The following is a 19,828-nucleotide window of genomic DNA, read 5'->3' as shown; positions in this document are numbered from 1 at the left end:
CGCATGCTGCTCTCAGAAAAGTCTGCTGAGCACCATGACCTGCTATTGCACAATGATGTCAGGTGGCTGTCCAAAGCCAGAGCACTTGAGCATTTCTGTGATCTCAAAGAGGAGATCACAATTTTCCTGTGCAACAGCAGATGTGACCATTGTCCTTTAAAATGTGTCTGGGTCAGCAAAACATTTTATTTTGAAAGGGAATTATCAAAATGGGGTTTTTTTTGTTTCAAATGTGCAAAAAACAAAAGTTTAGTTATAGCTCACCTTTTTTTAATGGACCTTTTGGTGTGCATTTGTGAGAGGTCACCAGATTTACAGGGGAAAAAAGAATAATCATTACTTGTTTTTCAATACACTTATGTGGGTTTGAAATTTATCTGCTGCTTACTGGCTGTACAAAAACATGTGGCCGAGATAAATCCCTCGGTTTGTAAATCTGGCCCAACTAACTTTTTAGTTGAATAGCCGTGTTCTATATAGTCAATAAAATCACCAAGTTTTTCAAACAAGTTCATGATCTTCCAGTTCATATTTTTATTAATTCCCCCACATAAAGAAATAAAATATCACAATGTAACATATTCATGACTATTGATTATTGAGGAAAATAACAATTTTTTTTTTTTTTATGTTTGGGACTTTGCAATGCATCCTTTTACCTATTGAAATAGACCCTAACAGTTAAGGCAAGCAGGCCAAAAAAACAAAAGAGGACTACTGTTACCACGAGCCTTACAAGAAGATTTCACAACACACGTGTAATGCACAGTCCTCTCTTATGATACAAGTCAAAGATGTACAGAGGAAAGCAGTCAGGATGAAAAAGCAACACACTCAAATGAAACTTGGAACAGAGAAAGTACGTTACGCAGGACACCCTGTCAGCCTGAAGCAAACCTCTGAACAATGTTTGGTGAGTTAGAGTTCTTTCTGAAGCACATTAGGAAGACATGGTGTTTACACAGTATGTTACTGATGTGCTATCTTATTCGGGCAGTAAAAATCAATCGAGCATAACATCGAGCATAACATGAAGAAGAATATAGAAGAATTTGTTTTAGCAGAATATTTTTTTTGCCAAAAACCAAAGGAAACTGACAAAGGAAGAAATGCCATAAAACTTTTTTTTTTAAACCAGGGGATTCATTTACTTGAGCACAGTATTTAGGTCTTGAAATATAAATTTGACATTAAAATAAAGCAGTGAAGAGCTTATGGCTTTGAGATTTTATGATTGAATTATAAAGTCAATTTTTAGGTATATTTTCAAATATCGAAAGAATCACCCTCTGTAGAAATACAAGCATGTTTTCTGGCCCTAGACCTTGGCCTCTTGTCTGCAAGTTGGGAAAATATAGAGTGGTACCACTAGGGTGGGAGGCTGGGGACTCGTGAAACAGACTATGAAATAGATGTGTAAACATTTACTTCATAACTGCAAGAAATAATTTGGCTCCCAGCTATCCATGCAAACTCCTTCATTTGTATATTCCTAATAAGGCACTAGATCTTCCAATCAAATGCTCCTGATGCAACCAAGGTCTCATCTGAAGTCCAGAGGTGATCGGGCCTTTGCTGTCGCAGCTCCCAGACTCTGAAATAACCTCCCTCCTTATATTTGTTCCTCCGAGTCCATCCAGTCTTTTAAATTGCGTCTTAAAATGTATTATTGGCACACTTTGCTTTCTTTGCTGCTTCAGTTCATTGAGGTTTGCAGGCATTTGTTTATAGGCAACTAACAAAAATACAACTAACTCAGGTATCTTAATATCTTGCCACAGCACTTCAATCTGAACTTTGAATGGACCATTGCAACATCTTGATTCTTTTCTTTTTCAGCCAATTTCTTGTAGATGTGCTGCTGTTCTTGGGGATCATTGTCCTATTGCGTGACATAATTCTGGCCAAGCTTTAGCTGTCAAACAGATGGCCTCACATTTGGTACGAGGTGTTTGTGCTGATATGGTGATTTTTGCTAAACATTTCACTGTGCGTTATGGCCAAACATCTCTACTTTGGTTTTGTCTGTCCAAAGAACATTGTTTCAAAAGTCTTGCAGTTTGTTCAGATGCGACCTTACAAGCCTAAGCTCTGCTGCCATGTTCTTTTAGAGAAAAGCAGCTTTCTCCTGGCAACCCTTCCAAATGCGCCATCCCTGTTCTTTCTAATTGTACTGTTGTGAACTTTAACATTTGCTTTATCTGAGCATTGGGTGAATCTCCCAGGACTTCTACTCCTGGGAAGATTGGCACCTGTCTTGAAAGTTTTCCACTTGAGAATAGTTTTTCTCACTGTGGAGTGATGGCCTTCAAATCATTTGGAAATGGTACTATAACCCTTCACAGATTGATTGGCAGCAAAAATGACTTCTTTAAGATCACTGCTGATGTTTTTCCTCCTTGGAATTGCGTTAAAGTACACCTGAAGGCTCCAGACTGGCAAACTGCCAAAACCTCTTTTTTTATAGAAATGCTGACACTTGTTGATGATCAGTTATTCAAGTGCATTTGATTCGTAGCACCTGGCTGCTGCTTACCATCATAATTCCTATCAAAGTAGTAAAGTTTTACTTTCACACACACTGCTTGAACATGTTTACCTTATTTTTCTTTAATAAATAATGATATAATATAGAATCACCCTCTGTAGAATACCAATGTAGTATAATTTGCCAGTCATCAGACTAGATTATTTTTTATTATGTCAGTAGTAAATGATAGTGAATTTTTGTTTGTTTTTTAACAAGACTGTAATTTAAATTTAAACCAAGTTGTGAAACTTGTGAAGAAGTGGTGAGACTTATTTAGGAGTGGCAGGTTCAAGGTTTATGTTTTTACTAATAATCCACAAATATATGGAAATTTCAGCTCTGGGATTTTTATTCTATTAACAGTCACAGAGGTAAGTGGTAAAAAATAAAAATAAATGAATAAATATCAATATATAATAATACATAATAAATAATAATAACCTCAAAGTGCTAAAACACTGTTTTTGTTTTTTTTAAATCAGCATTAACTACAAATTTAAAAGCCTACATAGTTTGGTTGAATAAAATCAAATGTGTGAGGAGTTGCTTTTTTATATTTTCAATAAATTTGCTCTCTCTTGATTCTGGACTGCTGTTTGAATCAAAGAAGCAATTCTATGGCATCACGTTGGGCTGTGGGAATTTGTGATTAAACTATCCACATATAAATTCTTCTAACATAATAATGATACTAATTTAAAACAATTGTAGGTTACAGCCCCACAAATCAGCATTTGCATTTAAACTAACTTTACATGAGGACGTCTGATCTGATTACTTGTGGACCATTGATCTCGGTTTCCCTCTCTCTCTCTCTCTGTCTCTGCTGCCCCCCTCCTTCAGCCTGTTTGGGAACAGTGATTATCTAAAGCTAATTAAGCTATGACCACACTCCACTGACTGACACAACACCAGCAGCCCAATATAACTCCCCTCAGCACAGAAAAAGCTTTAGACTGGATAATTTATATACAATGAGACTGCATTGTGGATGTGTGTTTGTGTATTTGGACTTGTCCTTTTCATGATCTCTGCACACGTGAGTGCCTATATTGACAACTGGCTCTCGCTGCAGTGCGGTGATGATGATTTTATGGCCCACATTGCTACAGCCAAATCCATTTCTCACCGTGCTGGTGGATCCTAATGGCCCAACACTGGGTGGTCAATGATGAGGTGATGTTCTGCCCTGGCACAAATATCGACTACATTGACAAGCGGTGGCCTCAGAGGCTGGCCTACTTCTCCTGGGTGCATTTAGAGAAACACCACACGGCTCACTGGGCAAACCGATAACGACCCAACAAACCTTGTGACAAACTCTCTCAAATAAACAAGGCGATGACGTATGATGTGGATTGGCAAGCAAGGAATTATCCTCTTTTTTTTTTATTTAACAAGAAAAACTGATGAAATGAAAAGGATCAGATTAAAAGAAAGAAAGAAATATCGTGTGTCCAGAAGCCTGGCTACCTTTTCCCCTGATTAAAAAAGTGCAATGTAGTGTTTTTGACTGAGCTGTTCTAAATCCTCCCACTTGCTGTCTGCTACCATATGTTACTCCTCCATCCCTGGCACACGGGATTTTATTCACAAGAGCAGAGACCACGTCACTGTTGCTGTCAGGAGAAAACAGTTGCACTCTGATTGATGAAACACAATTTTTCGACAATATCATGTTCCATATTTGTCAGACAGATCCAGTGAAGTGGTACAGCTCAGGACTGTGAGTGACTATGCAAGTAAAGAGGGACTCTGATGAAAGTCAAAGGGGGAAGAGAGCATTATAAAAAGGACAGATCCAACATAATTGCAGTCATTTGTGCCAAGTTTTCTGTTGAGCTTGTGAAGGCTGTAAAGGCATCAGACACACTGTTCCACTCATCTATACCCCTCAAGACACAATGGGTTTGCTAAATGAACTGATTTGCAAAACATTAGCAAATCAGCCAGTGCTTAAACAAAATTGTTATGTTTAAAAATGATAGGACAATTAAACTGAAATGAACCAAAAATTAACATCTTATAGCAAAAAAATAGAAATTAGAGTAAGTGCAGTGTTGGGGTGATAGATGTAAAAGTAAAAAAAAATTCTTCTAAAACCAAATTCCCAATATCTCTTTCATAAAGTAACAACTTCAGTAAAATTCTAAGTTTAACAATTTTCTATTAAGCCTTGAATATTTAGATTCAAGGCTGCACAAACAACCTGTGAAAACAACAATCATCCACTTCAGAAAGGTAGAAAACCAAATTGTCAACTTCTTAGTAAATTGGCTAACCCATAGGCTACTTTGCTGGTTGCCCACAAGAGGAAACAGCTATTTTTTCACCACTTCCAGTATAGCCAGGATATCTGGATCATATCTACCAGTAGCACTTAAATTAAAAAAAGCTAATAAAAAGCCAAATTATTGTCAGAAGATAGTCATGGTATGGTGCCTTTCCTATCTATTCTGCATATGCAGATGTCTGTCTGTCGCTGTTTCCTCTCTAACCTGTACCCCTAATCAATCACTATAGACCAACACAGCCTCACATCATTAAGTAAACACTGATGCATAGCTATGTCAACATATTGCGTTTTGCCATAGTTTTGAAAGAGTGGCACAAACTAAACACAGCTCAGCACATTTTTCCATTTGTCATTCTGAACTGTGCTTCAGGGATGCTTAAAAAAAGCGACCAATGGATGTTTAAAATGCGCCTGTCCTGGTACACAGTTTTAAGTGACATCACTTATTAGAAGTCCTTGTTTTTTTAGCCGAGAAACTACCGTTTCATGTCAAGACTCAACCAACTTAATGGAGTCAGATTTAAAGATCCAGACATGCTCCTCTACACAACCAACAAGGAAGAAGATTATCATTAATTTGAACAAGTGTTTGTTTCTGTCTGGTGAGTCTAATATTGTCCAATATTTGTTGTCTGTGTTTAGTCTCCACCGATTCCCGAGGGAAATAGGACTCATTATCTATGGAGTGAAATAATTCCTTATAGTTGACAGAAACGCTGAGGCAACAGAGGACAGATATATCAAGCAAAGATGAGTGTAAATGATGCATAATGCAACATGTTTTGAAAAAAAAAAAATCAGCCCTGTAAATGTTTTATGAGGGAGAACATTGACTCAACACATTTGTTCAAGTTCAAAGATGCACCACCAACACTGTTAACTAAGACCTCAAAGGCCTAGAAAACAATCTGTAACAATGTGGTTGCCACTGGTCATGAAGGACTGGTTGGTGAGTAGTTCCTGGGGGTTGCTGGGAGTTGGTAGGTGAATCACAAGGAGGGCACTGCATCGACAAACCCTTGTTATGTTGCAGACAGGTATAAACCTTGTTATTTCTTTGGTTGCTAACAGATTGCTGTTGTCACCTGCAGTTGGAACCAGCTACAAGTTGAGCAGAAGTAAAACTTAAGAACCTACAATACTTGTTGGCAAGTGTTTGCAGTCTTCCAAAGCAATCACAGTCTTCAGTTAGGCAACATATCTTTTTGTTACCAGTTTCATCTTGCAGTTGCCAGAAACCTCAAGCAACTGGTTTTTGCCAACCAATGAGGGAATATGTCTTGTCAACATGTGGTTGAAGGTTACTGATCAGTCTCTAGTCTTGCATGACTGGGGCAGTCAGTTTCACAGCAACGACCATCAACCTTGAGGAACAACTACCAACTGGTCTGGGACATTTTTCACTCACATCCGGTGTTTGCCAGATAGTCACGGACCCGTCTCAAGGCCTGTGCACTGCCTAAACTCAACAACTATGCACAAGGTGCCCTTGAAACCTTTTTTTCAGTATAACATAATGCAACAAGACAATGCTGCAAAGAATCCCCACAAAAGTGATTGCCAACAAACGAGAGGCTGTCTGATGAGACAGGAGGCACTGACTGAAATTTCTCTGGGAATTCTCCATTTCATTAAGCCATCAAGTGAATGAGCATATGCATGTGCGTGTTCGATGGGGGATTAAAAACTTATGTCGTTAATCCCACTCTCTGTTTGTTTACAATCTGAAGATAATGACAACCCGAGCCCTGAGGGGAGAAAAAGCCAAATCCTGCTATAAAGTTATTCATCTCTGATTTATCATTATTATGAAAGCAGAGAGAGATCATATGAACATGGAAAAAATTACATCTTCACCCACTGATATGATCACACAAACAAGAATTAAAATCTGTTCCAGATTAAGCTGCTTCCAGCCAGTTTTTCAAGAGCTAAGCTGATTAGCTGCTGGCTGGTACTGATATGTGTGTTTGTGTTTGTATTTGTGCATCTATCTCTGTGAGGACCAATCTGAGTTTTATGCCTCTGGAATGAGGACATTTCTGAAGAGTGAGGACAATCTGACTAGTGCTCACTTTGAGAACAGATCTTCAAAAGGCTGTTTGTTGTTGTAAAGATGAGCAAAGAGTAAAGATGTTGGGGTAAGGGATTTTATATTTAGCTTGGAGATGATCTAAGTTATAGTAAGAAGACAGAGAATACATCCCTTGTTATCAATATTTAAGTCTCAAATCACAGAGCCAAAATTGGCACAAGTAGTAAGTCTAGAGAGAGGACCTCATAAAAGTAAGGATCTATCAGCATCCAGCAGCTTGAGAAGTGTTAAAATGCTGTAATAAGGTGAAGAAGAGCTCACAAAAACGTAGGTAGGTGTATGACTAAGGGAGACTGCAGAAGTAGAGAAATAAGGGACAGCCGGTTCCCTGGTTTGTGCCTAATCCAGTTTAATTAAGCTAAAAGTCCTCCAGCGTTTTATCACAGCGGGCCCTATGGAGAAACAAAGTCGGACAGATGTGTAGGCTGTCATTTCCAAAACACCCTCTTACTGCCTCTATCCAAAACACACAATGATGTGTACAGTCCTTCGTCTCTGACACTTACACATTCCTGTTCACTCTCCATGTGCTTCACTCAGACGACCAGCTGCAGAGTATGTGTGATGCAGGAAGTCAGAGAAAAGAAGGTCTTGTACTTTCCATGGGTCTTTTATGCTGCACCGCTTAACTTTGAGTGACCCTTCAACCAAAAGCACTTAAAGGACACACACACACACTTTGACATCAGAGTAGGTAGGCCACTCAGCTGGAAGAAGGCAACACTGAGAGCAATCAGTCATCCACCTAAATTGGCTTTCTCCAGTTTCAGAACCTACTTCCTGAAATATACTGAAATACAGATGTATAGGAAGTCTTTTTTATTTATTTTTGCTGCAGTGACAAGTTTGTTCTGTTTCGCATTATATGGAGCACAAACAATGACCAGCAAACTAATTGTATCATTATTGGCCCATGAAAGCAGGCATTTGTCACACTGGCAATGCTTCAAAAACAGCATGTCTGCACTAGAGCTTGGTCAAACAAGTGTGTCAGTAACAGCCTGGCAACCTGCAGTTGCTAGGGAAAAATGTGTAGTACGGTGGTTGCCAACCAGTCTCTAGGCTTGTTTGACTGGGGTCTAAGTGAGATGGATAACTGGAAACCATGGCTGAAATACCTCCACTGTATAATACATGTTAAAATTTCTTGAACTGAAAAAATGTATTCCACAAACTGCAAAAAGCCATTTGAGTCCAAATCCAAAAGAGAGACAACTATCATACACTCCATTCAGTGAGCCTGTTTACACTCTGCTAGGAACATTTCTGCTAATTTACTTAACTGGACTTCTCTGCCTTTTAATACGTTTTAATGCAATTATCTTACAAACAACATGGCTTTCTGTTTGGTTCATTTCGTTAAAAACCCAAATAAGTTCTAGAGTTCTGCTTTACACTTAGCAGATATATATGTCTGTGAGCTGTGAGGCTACAACACGCAACTCAAACCAGTGAGTGATATGCATCTTTTTCTCTTAGAGTCCATAAAATTCAATCAAAAAATTCAGCAAAAAGCAGAAGCAAGTGCAGCAACTACAAACATTACATGCAATGTGCAGCTAGTTTAACTGTTTATATCTTACACCATAATAAACTTATTTCCACTAAATTAAGAGTCATGACTGATAAAAGCACATTAAAATCAACTCTTATAGTTCACATATAAGTCAATTACATTACGTAGAACTAAAATGTGATCTATTGTTGAATAATCTGTCCTAAAACCTACTTTTTCAAGGAAATCATCTCCTCAGGACTTGCCTTTATAAACTCATTCAAATTATTACTACATTACACATTTTGAAATACTATCCAGTCCTAAGCAATATAACTACCTTGCTATATAAACAGCCCTGAATGTAATCCAGAAATTAAAATACTAAATGGAACAGGCCGATCAGTATTCATACTTTGAAGACTTTAACAGTGTGTTACATTCAGCTATGTCCTTAGGTAAACTGCTAACGTATCCTCGAACATAACCCTGCAGTTTGATTGCTTTTACCTTCTTACATGACAGAAATACACCCACAGCTTCCAGCCTGATGACTCACATGCAAAGCAGTCAGTGAAAGCTGAAAACGCCGATACTGTTACATGATAGCAGGGACAAAGACCGACACCATGAGTAAGTGTTGGATGTGGGTGACGACGGTGCTGAGTGCCAACGAGGAGCTCTTATGATATAATGAAGCTGACGACTGCATCACTTTGCATTTATTATATCCCTCAGGTACATGCCAACAGTTTTTCTATAGCACTGCAGATCTGCACAGTTTTTATAATTTAGAAAGCCTGTCTGCATTTAAAGTGTCATAACAGAGATTCAACAGCTTCAGCTCAGTCTTACAGCAAAATATTGTATAATAACTTTGTTGGCCAACAGCAAAAATTGCAAAAACTTCTTTTTAGAAGTACTGCTTCCTGAGATTGCCCTTTTTCATGGTATTTATGGGATGGGACTTAATATCATGAATACCAATCTAACAAAATGGAAACTAGAAAATCTCACAGTTTCGCTATGCATGCATAAACTAAACAAACAAAACAGTCGTATTTCCTCTATTTAAAAAATAAGCTAAGCTGTTAATAAAGCAAGTGTCAGGGTCCCTAGAATTTATTATGTTTTCAGGGTTTCAGTTCATATTTAACATTGGCAAATAAAACATTAGTTCATTAACTTTTTTTATTGAGGTTTTTATGTCATGTGGGGTTTTTACTTCACCTTTGGTAGTTTTCTTGTTCCCATTTTCACATCCTGTTCGTGTGATTGTCTTGACTCCTTTCACTGTTGTCTCATTTACCTCCTGTTTCCCCAATCAGTCAGGTCCTTCCCCTTAATCATTGTCACAGTGTCTGTGCATCTGCCCCCGTGTGCCCTTTGCTTTGCTTGGCTACATTTGAGGACCTTGGATTTCTGTTTGTTCCTATTTTGGACATTATTTGTTTTTTTTTTTGTTTTTTTTTTATGTTTGTATCCCATTTTATTTGCAGACACTCCCAAATCTGTGTATCTGTGCGGTTTTTAACATATTTCTGAAAGTTTATTCAGTTTATCCAAAAGTATATTTAACCATTTGCTTGATAGTTTAGGCTAATACATTTTTTTTCAATTTTCTTTTTTGCTCTTCAACATCAATATGCATGAGTATCAGACCAGAACGTCTGTACTTACTGCTGTGAACTAAAATTATGATCTTTTCCTAAAATTAACCAGGTAATTGTGCTCCCTCAATCTAATCAAAAACTGAGGAAAAAAATTCACTAAAATCACCACAAAAAGTATAACAGATATTAGGATGTTGATCTCAGTATCCTGGGTGAGATTCCCCTCTTTGACTCATGATTTAGGTTAAACATAAACCTGGTTAAGCTCTGTTTTAAGGTTACTAAAGTAATGTGTGTCTCTGGTTCTTTAGTGCTGGAATTTAAACATACACTCATAATAATAATATTGATCTTATATCAACGTTGCTTATATTTAATGTGATTTTTTTGGTCTCTAAGGAACATAAGTAATATATTTAATTGGTTTCAGCCGGTTATATCTTGCATGGATTCGCTAGTAAAACTCAAGGTCAGCCTTCTGCTCTTCTGGGACACATGAACAGGAGTTTAAGTGCCAGCAGCTCCTGCCATCTTTCTGAACCACCCATACCCTTTGTCATTGTGCAACTGCAGTTGGCTTTTTTCAGATTGCTAAATTAAAGCAAGAAGCAGCTTCCTGCATCCCTACATCACCCCACCAGCGAATTTTTTTTTTTACTTTAACTTTTTTATGAAATGTTTGCTAATTTTAAAGCATAACCATAGGTTGTAATAAGAGCTTGTGCAGTTGATGTATATACTGAATAGGACTGCTTCTCAGGTGAAAGCAGCCTCTGAATTTCTGGCATTTGCTACAAATTGCAGAGAAAAGAAACTTGACAGTCACATGAAGCTTCTGAAAGCAGAAAAGTAGACATCTCGCAATTTTATTCTTGAGCCTTCATTGTGTATTGAATATGTAGCTGTTACATATTTTACTTGTATTTCTGGTTGTACCATTATTACTTTGAGTAATTTTCCACATTCTAAGCATTTTTGGTTTTCAAATTTCAAACATGCATCATGTGTCCTCACATTTCAAAAGCGAGATGCACAATGCACCAGTGACTGTCTAAATTGGCTCTCAAGGGACCACTTCCTGTAGCCCCGTCACTTTCCAGTAAGTTCCTCAGGTGATTTGCATGTGTCATATATCTAACCTAGACACCCAAGTTTTCAATTAATCCCGTCTAGGTGAATCTTTTGACCTGCAAATTATCAAAACAATTGGTTCCATCATTTTACTCTCTCCACTGTCTTCTTACTATATAAAGATTTTATACACTTTATACTTTTATATTTACATGTGATACGCATCACCAGCAGGGAGCTGTCAGCTATGTCTCCAATTCATTGCATGCAGAAGAACCCCAAAGAGTATCTTCAGTGATAAAATTGAACAAGGAGTCATGCAACAGATGGCATGTTCCCCAGAGAGGCCTGGTCTAAACATGGTGGAGTCAGTCTGAGATTATATCAGGACACGGCTAGTTCTCCAAGATGCTATCTACATCCTTAAAAACTATGTGCTAGGAGAAGAACAGGTGCTGTTTTAAAGGCAAAGGCTGGTAAAGACCAAATATAGATTTTTGTTTAGCACCTTCAAAACAAATTGAAAAGTGGCTAAAACCTTTGCACAGTATGCTATGTTCATCTTTTCATTTTTTTAATGTAGAAAATTTACAGACAAGTTCAAGTTCTCATTTTCAACAAACCATACAGACCTGACCGGAAAGCAATAATGAGTAGGAGATCACCTTCTATTTTTCATCTTTCCGTCCCTCCTTCTCCTCCACACTTTCTATCCATCCCTGTGCTTTTGAAGCTCTTTGCTGTCAAGGAGTTGTTGCCTTTCTGCCAGGCTTATAGCGCGAAGTGTGGGTGTGTGTGAGCAAGCGAACGAGTAAGTGTTTGTAATCAGGGTCAGACAACAGGTATGAGTCAAGAAAAACTACACAGAGCTGTTCCAGACAAAGTGACTAAATGTTTCTTCGACCATCACATCTATCTGCCTCGCTCACAAATGCTTCCCAGTAGGTCTTTCAAACCTCTGGGTGTGTGTGTGTGTGTGTCTTCTAGCACTCCACAAGCATCAAATGCATACACGCAACCAAGGCTGACTAGTCCTCCTGCGTCACGTTTTCCAGCTGTCTTATTGTGACACAGGCAAAAAGAAAACCACAGCAACAATGCAAAAAGTCAGCAGCATCTCTGTCTCAGAATCACAACCCTAAAACAGAAACAGCAGCATCCAGTCACTTGGTGACTTAGATATCCATCCATCTTAACTGCTTGTCCAGTTAAGGGTCATGAAGGGGGCTGAAACCTATCCCAGATGACACTGGGTGATAGCCAGGGCACACCCTGCCAGTCTATCACAGGGCCCAAAAGAGTGAAATACATTCATTCAATTAACCTAGCACGCATGTCCTTGGGACTGTGGGGAAAAGTCGGAGTGGATAGAGAGAAGCCACACAGACACAGGTAGAAGGCCCTGGCTTGTATAAGCATAATAGATACATACATGTATAGATATCTATAGAATCTATATATGCATAAGACAAAGACACATATACATAAATCTTTACTTTATAAAAGAACATCATGATTAATCACTCAACAAACCAAAAGCTTCCAAGCCAGTGATATTAGCTCAGATTGGACCAGTGTGCTCTTTTTTTTCAAAAGAAAAAAAAATTATTAAGGTGAAGTTACATTCTTTAAGTGACTTTGCAGCATTTTAAGTTTGCACAGTGATTATTGAACAATACTTCATGTGTAGTAATCTTTTCTATCCTTTATTAGGTGCTATTTCATTTCACACTTTGTATTATTGGTACAGACGTCATCCTACAAAGCACTTAGAAGTGCTTCAAAGGACAAACTACAAAGTTATTTAACAATTAATCACTACAATTATTGTTAGTATACTTCATTCTGATGTATTTATCGCAGCTCAGCAGCAAAACACTTCTTTGTATCACTGCTGTCAAAGGCAGAAACGGGTACTTTGTTTCTTGGTTTCAGAATATGAACAACATCTGGATGAATCCTGAAAGTTGTAAGGAGGATTAATTGAAAGAGAAGAAGACGACCTGTGTTTTGGATAACATTTTGATTGGACCGGCTTTCAGTATGTGTGAGGGCAAACATCAAAGTGGGTGCCCAAATGTATGTGTAAGACCACCATTTATACAAGTCAGAAAGGGTATAATAGGTGGTGAATAGTGTAATTGCTCCACTGAGGGAGCCAGTGATCAGAGGTCCACTGAGCTATTATCAGAACCTCTGAGAGCAATTGCTCCCATGAAACCTCTTCTCCTGCTCGTACAGAGAACGAGAGCTGACAGAAGGCCCTGGCCTCTCACGGTGTGATGGGCTCTCCAGACAAGCAGGCACTAATGGCAGACGGCGGAGGTCAAAGCACAATATCAAGAATTGATGTATTAAAACCACAGGCAAAGCAGATATCCAGCTGCTTTCATAACGCTCTGACCAAATGCATAAGACCCAAATGAGAAAATGTCCCACTGAGACCTGACAAGGAGGACCAGAAATTCAGATCTTGGGGACTCTGCACAAGGGTGCTGTTTCACAACACTGTGTATTGCCTGTGGTGAGAGTGTATTCTAAGTGTAATGTCATGTGTGCGCTTGCCTGGATAAGGTGTAATAACTCTGTGGGTGCTGATAGCCTTGGGCTTGGTGAGGGAAGGTAATAAAGTATAAGAGTACTCACCCGGTACAGACAGAGGCACCACAGAGACTGTTACATCTCCCCAACACTTGACCTGTCCTGAACCTGAACTTGACTCCCCTCCTCTCTTCTCATGTATGCACTCAAACACACAGACACACGCACACTTACAGTACAAAATCAGCAAAAACACACATCTGCGGAGGTCCGAGTGCATTCCACCTTGCTGACTAAGCTTGACAGCACTCACACACACACTGACACACACTTGAGGTTAATGGGGTGACAAGCTGAGGGTAAGGCCTGCATTACAACCTGGGCTCCTTGCCATGTTAGGCTGGCACACACACACACGCACACCTTGTTATTCTGTATGAAATGACTGAAGGTAGATACAACAATCTTTCTGGCTTTAGCAAAATGAGGTAAATAGTGCATTTGTCTAGGGACTTTGTGTCCAGAGGAACACGCTTTACACTACATTCAGTCATTCACCCATTCACACACACACACACACTTTGACATTCATCTATAGGTTTGTCTTGCAGCTGCCCTGGGCGCAGACAGTGCGGACACAGGCGCCACGGGCCTCTGACCACCACCACCTTCATTGTAGTCAGACTGAAATCCTTCTGACTGTAGATTTGAGACCAACTGTTTACATTTTCTTCATTCAGACTGAAATTTAACTATGGCCAACTGTTTACATGAGATTTTACATGGCAGCATTTACAATTGAATTTAATTTGAACGAGTGATACGGGTAATAGTGATGAATACTTCATACATTTGTCTCGAGTCATGTTTTCTCAGCTCTTTGAAGATGTAGGGTCTTTTCAGCAATAGTCGCCATTATTGTGCCATCATTTTGTAGATCACCAGTTCAGATGGGAGGCTGCCACTTTTGGAAATAGGAGATGCATACGTCCCAACATGTTAGCACAAGATGGATGACATTCAGCAAAAAGCCAGCCTGTAATAAATCAGGTTAAACTCTTTGTCTTCTCACTGGTATATGAAAAAAGGCGTTGGCCATCATGACAATGTTCACAAGACTACAGACAAATATTCAGAAGGTTTTTAACAAGTGTTTTTCCTGTTTCAGGAGAAAAGGGAAATGAGCTGCTGAGTATCTGCCCAAATCTCTTTAATACAGTGATGAGAAAAAAAAAAGTGCTATGAAAAAAAAAACAGTTATAGTCTTTGCGCTGCAGTTCTGTATTAGCTATTCTAATCTCATTAAATCCAATAGTGTGATCGACTGATATGCAAGTTAATCTTACAAAATGCACGCATGCTGCACAGCAGGAACAAGTATTTAATTTAATAAAATAAGAACTGCAGCAGAGTTCTCACTGGATAAAAAAGTAAATAATGATTAATGAAAATTAGAAGCTTACTGCAATGAAACAAAGATGATAAAGCTTCTCTTTTTGTATCTCATTAAGAGCACGGCTGCGGCATAATCGTACCATTCACAATAATACCAGTACAATTTTTTATGTGTTTAAAAAAAAAAAAAAGTGTCAACTGACATTATCAATGATCTAGCAGCATGTGTTTATGTTCACTGGTACGCAACAACGACGCAAGCCCAAACCTATCAGCATGTCAACCGCTGATGATTTAGTTTCAAAAAAGCAAACTAGCTGACTGGAAGAGGTAAGACCTCCAAGAAAGCATGGTGGTCTGCAAAATATGAAAGAAAACTGTTCAAGCTGATGGTGGAAACAGCAAAATTGTTTCACAACTTGAGGTTAAAAAAACCCCCAGCAAAAAACAAACAAACAAAAAACAACAACAACAACAACAAAAAACACACTGTTGCGTACATCCAAAAATAAGCAAATGAGTCAATTAAGCATTGCTGGAGCTCTTGCTAGTTGCACTCCATGTGACAGGAAGACCACTAATGGATAGAAATTACTGATATCTAATGTAGTTGCACAGTGAAAAAGGAAAGATTTAAGCAACAGGTTAAAAAGTTCAACCAAGGACAGAATATCTCAAGCAGAAAATAATCTTCAATTTTATTTTGTGACAATATTACGCATCTACTGAAAAGTTACAAGTTAGTTTAACTATGTGTAAACTAAAGCGTTATGCAGTGTTGCTCTAAGCTACTTATGCTGTGTCACTCTACAAAATGCTTTATCAGCATTGTGATGCTGATGGAACCCATATACTCACACTTCAAAGTAGGTAGTCTGTCATCACTGACAGGAGCTCATTGAGGAAAGATTGAAAATTCATTTCATTTTGTTTGCGTAAATATAATTTTCTGTTCAATTCAGTTTTATTTATATACCGCCAAACAACAGCCTCCTCAGGCCACTTTATACTGGAAGAAAATGATAATCAGACACCCCCATGTGGGTAAACACTAGGTGATGGTGGGAAGGACAAACTCCCCTTTTACAGGAAGAACTACTACTACTGTAGTAAGTCATAAGAAATGAAAGAATCAGTCAGCACAACTCTGAGCTTTAATGTAAAAAGTAGATGTCTAAAATTATAGAAAAAACTTCTGGTACAGTAGCTCATTTAAAACAGAATTGTTTTGTTAATTCATAGAAAAGGTTTGTTTTTATTTTTTATTCTGTGGACCCATCATAAATCAATAAATGTCTTTAGTACACAGGGTAATTTAATTGTCTGTTATGTAATTACTTTGCTGCAGTATGAATGACTTTGGGGGAGGTTTTTAAAAGAAAACAGTTATAAGTACAATATTTATGCTAAGTCTTTCCAGGGCCTAATCTGGCCCCCGGGCCTTATGTTTGACACCCCTGGTATATAAAGACGCAAGTGGTGAAGACATACACAGAAAATCCTTCACCAGTCTGAGCCTATAGCAGTGTAAAATGCTTCAAGGTAACCTGATCTAGACCTAACTGTAAGCAGAAAGGAAACAGGAGTGTCATGATTAGGCTGTGTGCAGGCAGGAATTGGACCCAAACGCAAACTCACGGGAAACAGGACTGAACTCAAAACACAGCTTTATTGCTGACAGAAGTTAAAGGCGATAAAAAATAATATGAAACTAAACTGGGGAGATTCTAAAGGAACTGACTCACGAGGAAACACAGAGGGGCACACAGTCATGAGGGAGAACGCGACACAGAACTGAGGGAGACGTGGACATAAATACACAGAGGGATAACGAGGGACATGGGAACACACGGGGAACACAGCTGACACAGATAATCATAACAAGACAGGGCAGGCGCAAACACAACACGACGCATACTGACGAGAGACTGTCAAAGTAAAACAGGAAGTACACAGAGGCGCAGACAGGAGGGGGAGAGAGAACATGGGGAGAGCACAGACATAACGGGCTGGGGAAAACATGGAATAAAACACGAGGAGGAGAAACGAGGCATGGGGACTCACAGATACGTGGAGGGGGACACAGGGGGTACAGACACGAGGGGAAATCTAGTAAACTAAACTGAACAACCTAGGAACCATGGAATGAATAAAGAAGAAAATACAAAAACATAAGAAAACTAAGAACACTGGGTCAAAATGACCCAGGACCATGACAAGGACAGAGCAATAAATACAATACATGCTCCTGAAAGATGTAATCGCAGATAGCATTTTTTTCTATATCCTGAAAATATCATCATTGCAAATTTACTTGAAATGTTGTGTCAATATAAACTTTTGAGACTTGAGAAAATGAGACAATCATAAATACTTTATATTATCTGAATTGAAAGGACAAAGTTAGGAAATTTCACCTGTTTTCTCCCGGTCACTTAATTCTGCCCTCTTTAGGGATCAAAGGGATCAAATCAGCACAGGGCACAGGGCTGAGGAGGACACTGGTGATAAGTGTGAATTGGAAAACACACCGCAGCTGTGGACAGATGAAATGTCCAGCTCAATCTCCTGATGTCGCGTCAGCCTCCTCCCCTCCTTCTCATCTCCCTTGATTCACTTTTTTTTTTTTTACCTCCATCCATCACTATAATCAGTTAATACAAAGAGGAAATAAATCAAAGCTGAAATACTCATATTTCCTCAGCATGGAGTCAATTATCCATCCGCAGCTGGATTTAAGTCTTTAAACAGGCCACCTTGTCAGCAGTAATAATCTGAGCCGAATCAGCATTTATCATGACCGCAGCTGCTTAGTTTGACCCTGGGAATATCAGGGGAGAATTAATGCCCATCATGTGATGCCACCCATATTGTCCTTCAGACTTCAATCTTCCAAATACCCTGCAGTCATCATCTTATCTCCGGGTAATTGTCTCGGCATGGCAGTTCAGACAGAGATTAGCCTCTGCTACTATAGCTTCCAATTGAGAAATAGATGTGGACTTTGGATGAATAACTACCTGAAAAGGAAGTTAATGTTACGTAACTTTTAACTCGCTTTTTACATGAAATCCAATTACATAAAGGCAGGCTGCAGTCATATGTCAATGCTGTGTCTGCTGAAAATAAAAAAAACAAGGAGAAGGAGAGTGACTTTTTCAGACATCCTGTTTTTTTATGTATAAAATATGTATAAATTTCCATGCGAGTCTCAACACGAGAATTTACATTTAAGCATTGAAAAGCAGGTGAAATTAAAGATACTCACTTGCTTTTCATAAAGCATTCCTGCAAATATACGAGGACGAGGCCTCAAAAATGTCTTCCTGTGGTCTACTGTACCTCTGTAAAGACTCTACAGAGAGTGCAATTTACACACTGAGTCCTGTGTGGAAATACTTCTGATTATGGTCAGTAGACAGCAGAACTGTGAAACCTTCACTGTGCTGACTGAAAGGATGTTGAATCACTTGTTGATGGTCCAATTATTTCATATTTCACGTTGAGGAAAACATAACAGTTGTTCCCCGTTTCACAGCAGAGCTCGCTCGTGTGTTAAACATCCATTTTATAGAGCTTACACTTGGGTCCACGCATGATGTGATTGCTTTCTGCTGTAAGTCTTTTTATACGGTATTTGGTACAGATGTCAAAACATTAAATGTGAGGGAGCACAAGAATGCATGCATTAAATTTGGACGTTTCACAGCAGGAAACACTGTAGCTAGGTCTTAAAGTATAGATCATGTCATGAGAATGTATTTTTATGGTTTATTAGGAAACCGTTATTACAAACCAACATTGGACATTTATTATATTATTGGCCATCAGGAAAGATGTGGAGCATATTGACAGGCAACCTATGTTAGCCACACAACCGTCTCACATTTCTTATGTGATTTAAAACTAATATAAGACAAGTTAACAATGCACAGCTAACCTTCTGCAGCAGGGCAGACAGAATTTTAACAGATATAATGTATGACCGGGAACCAGGTGAAGAAAAAGATAATAATAATTCTAGCCACAGAGTTTGTACGAATGAGTCAGAATAGATTCTTTTGAAGCTGCACTTCACATCTCTGCAGTGGAAACATTAACCAAAAGGAGTCATACGTGGATTTTGTTTAAAAACAGCAGCAACAGAAAGTGGAATCACATCTAATCAAAAAGCAGAACAAACAGCCTGTTAAGGACTTACTCGACAATGTTTTTCTCTACATACTGTGACACCCATAAGACAACTTCTGTTCTTTACAGAAGACAGTCGCACAAATAGACAAGATTTTTGGCAAAGGCAAAACCTCTGCTGCTTTCACAGATCACCACAGCACACTGCATCTGCATCCATCTCACTCTGTCCCACAAGTCTCTGCATATCCTCCTTCACTACATCTGTGAATCTTCTTTTCTTTTCATCCTGCCTGGCACCTCCATATTCAGCATCCTCTGTCCAGTATACCCATTCTGCACATGTCCAAACCAGCTCAGCTTTGCTTTGCCTCCAAACGGTTCAATCTGAGCCGTATCTCTCATATACTCATTTCTAATCTTGTCCATTGTGGTTACTCACAATGAAAATCTTAGCATCCTCAACTCTGCCACCTCCAGCTCAGCCTCTGTTTTTGACATCATAAGCAGGTCTGCATAACATCTTGTAAACCATCCCTTTCACTCCTGCTGCTATCCTTTTGTCTTGTGCACTGTCTGTTTCTTTGGATTGTTTGCCTCACATATTTAAGCCCATCCATCCTCACTACCTTACATCTTTACCTTTCCACCTGTGTCCCTC

General features: G+C 38.9%; 1 protein-coding gene across 2 annotated transcripts in view; it reads right to left on the bottom strand.

Annotated features, from left to right (window-relative positions):
• The window catches only part of whrna (whirlin a), a 209,183-nt gene that overhangs the window by 168,424 nt on the left and 20,931 nt on the right, over window positions 1-19,828 (bottom strand). The gene's annotated exons all lie outside the window — the stretch shown is intronic.

The sequence above is a fragment of the Oreochromis aureus genome, linkage group 7, assembly GCF_013358895.1.
Source record: "Oreochromis aureus strain Israel breed Guangdong linkage group 7, ZZ_aureus, whole genome shotgun sequence".
NCBI lineage: Eukaryota > Metazoa > Chordata > Actinopteri > Cichliformes > Cichlidae > Oreochromis > Oreochromis aureus.
The sequence above is the reverse complement of the archived record's forward strand: the minus strand, read 5'-3'. Positions and strand labels throughout refer to the sequence as shown.